This window comes from Hippichthys cyanospilos, chromosome 2 (assembly GCF_059441005.1).
Source record: "Hippichthys cyanospilos isolate Australia breed blue-spotted pipefish chromosome 2, RoL_Hcya_1.0, whole genome shotgun sequence".
Taxonomy (NCBI): domain Eukaryota; kingdom Metazoa; phylum Chordata; class Actinopteri; order Syngnathiformes; family Syngnathidae; genus Hippichthys; species Hippichthys cyanospilos.
In genome coordinates, this window is record NC_142370.1 from 35,274,659 (window position 1) to 35,278,535 (window position 3,877).

Consider the following 3,877-nt stretch of genomic DNA (forward strand, 5'->3'; position numbering starts at 1 on the left):
TCTGGGGCTCAATCGTCTCATTGCTTGTCCCCACTTGAAGGCTACGCGTTTGACCTTTCACCTGTGTTTACACCAACACGAGGGAGCTTCAACCATTCTGTTCTGCAGTGGCACCTCTTGTTACGAAAAATTCGTGTTACAAAACGCCTCTGTAGAAAAATATTGCCTGTTACAGTGATGGGAGTAATGCATTACAAAAGTAGTGTAATTACTCTATTGCAAGCTTCATTTCCCCATCGTGAGTGTTTAGTTATGCAAAAATGAGAAATGCGTATAATCAAAATCCAATACTTTGATTTAGCAAGTGTGATATGTTCATTTCTCGAGAAAAGTAATATCAGTCTATAGGGGCGTGTCAAAATTGGACTCAAAACAGTTGGTTTAGTTATGGTAATTGTCCTCTGAGAGTCATGCTAAATAGAGGGAAAATTTCTATCAAATGTTTAACGTGAAATATCATTTGCGTTTAGAATTTGATGAGCGGTCGGAAGAGATTGCTCCTGCGGCCAAATGGCTTTGTAAACCCCGCCCACCAAATACCGTCAACATAGAAGCCAAAATGGACGATGGAACTGTCCTGACCGCACGTTGTGCAAAATACAGGTAAGTTGACATTACTATACCTCCAAAACTTTTTCTGGCATTTTTTTAAGGATGATAAAGTTTAAAGAACGGGGTTATTTTAGAGCAAAGTATGGGCCGGGGGGCCACCTTCGACCTGTCCGCAGGATGTGCTCGGCCCCGTAAAGTCAAACTAAAATGTCAACCATGCGGAGCTTTTATTTTGGAAGCTGTGCTTTTATTTTTTGTGCATACCTGTGGATGCCAGAACTATGCAGTTTTGCCAACTTCCCCATGTTTTCAGATCCTTCTTAATACTATTTTCCCTTTAAAAAAAAAAAAATCTCTGGAAGGGAAGGCATTTTTGTCTCGCACCCTTTTCAATGCGGCCGGCCTCGTCCTCATTGTGCCGTCTAATCCGTCTCCGTTGTGGGCGCCGGAATGTGAGCCGGCGCTTCCCCAAACGCCGCGTCTCCATTGTCGTCCGCTCCCGTCTCATGACGGGCCGCGCGTGGACAATAACGGACACGCATTCATCCAAAACTAAAACAATACACAGAAGTCAGCTGTTGTGGACCGTATTTTATCACAGGCAGTTGAAATCACACATTTGAAATGCGTCCTTGATGAATATGCCGCATACGGTGTTACAGAGAAAACACCAATGTGTGTGTTTTCAGAGGTGGGCGCTTAGTCAGCACTGACGCCGACGGACGCCCGCTTTGCCGACGGACAGGCGAATGACGAGAACGCTGAAAAATGTGGCGCCTTAAAACGTCGGAATTGCTTTTTTCGTCCGTCCTTGTTAATGGTGGGGCCAGACGTTACCTTGATATCTGTCAGCCCATGGCGCCCCTGTTCGCTTTCTGGACTGTCATTCAACTGACTTGGATGTTTATCTGTTTTATTGATGCATCTTTATCGCGCAAACTGCAATCAGCCCGCAGTCGATGTGACACGCGTCACTTTACAGCGCCGCCAAGCAATGGGGAAATATGTTCGGTCGCTTGAGTGAAGAAACTGCCTTGCTTCAATGCACTGCTTAGCGCTATATGGCAGCTGACTTTAACAGAGATTTATTTGGACTTTCTCCCTGTCCTAGTCCCGGTTTCAGGTTTCTTGCTGATAAGAGCCTTCGTTCTGGGATGTGTTTTAAGTAACCATTGAATGCAGACTACGTTAGCATTCTTTCTCTGGCTGTTTGCCAGGAAATGCAAGATTGGTGTTTGTTTGTTTTTTTAATTCCCTAATTATTGACGTCATTAGTAAATTGAGCCCCAGCAATACTTTGTTTCACTTGTAGTGTATGTGACATGAAAATTAGACAAACGTTAATGATCCCTTTAGTTGTAGGGCGGGCAGTTATAAAAGAGAACCAACATCTGCCATCCAGTGGACATCATTACTAAGTAGACTGTCATCCCCTGCAAAATAAACCCCTGCATAATGGTGTATTTCAGCCTATGGCTAAACTCCTCATCTGGCTTTGTTTTTGTGTTACACTTGTATTACTGTGTTGGGTTTCAATTGCAGCGTAACCGTCGAACCATAGACAGGCTGTTAACTGTAAGTGTAAGTATTAAAACAGAAAAAAAAAATAGTAAGAGTGCAGACAGATGTAGACTAGCGCCTGACGGATGACGTACCAGAAAAAAAAAAACTGTCAGTTTGGGGACCCCTTTTTGAGAGCAGAAACAAATTACCACAAGTGCTTCATGAGGCTTCATTTTCTCATCATTAGTAACTAGCCCATTGAGAACTGTTAGCATCCTGTCAGTGATTATATGCGGAGCAACCCGAAATGATCTCATTTCACTTCATCAATCGGAAAATTAGAGACTATTTCCCAGGGGTGTGCCACATATGATTCTCCATCACCATGATTCAGAACCTATTCAAGACATATATATATATATATATATATATATATATATATATATATATATATATATATATATATACCTAGTTTGAACCATCCAGGCAACAGATATTTCAGTATATGTATAAACTTTTAATAATATTTATTATAAAATGATATATAATAATAAATACTTATTTTATTATAAGATAAAATAAATATATCTTTTATAATATATAATGAATAATATGTATGTTTTGTTAGAATATTTTTCCTTGGTGCTGATGGAAAAAAAAGAAAATGTGCCTTTGGCTGAATAAAGGCTGCGAAATCAGCTAATAGCCTGCGGCGCTAGTCCTCTGCTCTTCTGTTTGTTGTTAAACAACTGCCACAGTAATCATGAGGGCAATTGTTATGTTTTTCAGTCCTTTATAACTACCGTGTACAAAAAATGTTGCCAGCTAGCTCTGGAGTTAGCTTGTGAGTTCAGCTAATCGTCGTCCCCCGCACGAATCAAGTCGTTTGCGGTTGTTCCAGGGCCATGCGGGGCACATGTACGCCACTAGAGGGTGCAATTTCGTTGTCAACATCTCTCAACCTTTTAGAAACTCACAATCAATCAATCAATCAATCAAATTTTATTTATATAGCCCTAAATCACCGAAGTCTCAAAGGGCTTCACAGAATGAAAAGAGGTCATACAGAGACATCTTTTCAATGTAAGGTACACAACAGCATCCCCTGTCAAAGCTCCCAATCGCGGTCAAAGGCGTAGCTTCCATATTTTTCGGTATACTTTTAGAATTTAATGTTTTTATTTATTGTCAACACAGCGAGTAGGGGGTGCGAAATGTTTTTCTATATGGATTTACACATGCTTATAGGCCAAAGAACACACACAGACACACTCACTTGGGGACGGCAAGTGTTTTTCATACAAAAATGAGAAAAATGTGAGATGACGTTCCAAATGCATAACAATGAGAACAAAAAATGAGAACAAACTTTAAAAAAAAATCGAAAAACCATTCAGGATTAATCATCCACTAGATGACAGCACATAGCTCTGAAACCGCTTTTTTTTTGCCTGTCTGTCTCTCACCGTCTGTGTCTGTCCTCTCGTTCTGTCTTTCTATCTCTCTGCGGGTTTCTCACTTTTTCTGATTTCTTCAGTCCGCCTCTAATTCTGTTTATTTGTCTGTCTGTCTCTCAATCGCTTTCTCTGGTTTCTTTCCCTCTGTCTGTCTCTCTTGCCCGTCTGTCTCAATCTATCTGTCCATTTCTGTCTGCCTCTCCTTCTCTCTCGTTCTGTCTCCTCTCTGGATCTCTATCAGTCTCCGTCTCTTTCGCTCCCTTTCTGTCTGTCTCTCTGTCTTTCTCGCTTTCTCTGATCTCTTCGGTCTGCCTCGTGTTCTCGTTGTGTTTGTCTTTCTGTTTGTGTCTGTCTTTTTCTGTCTG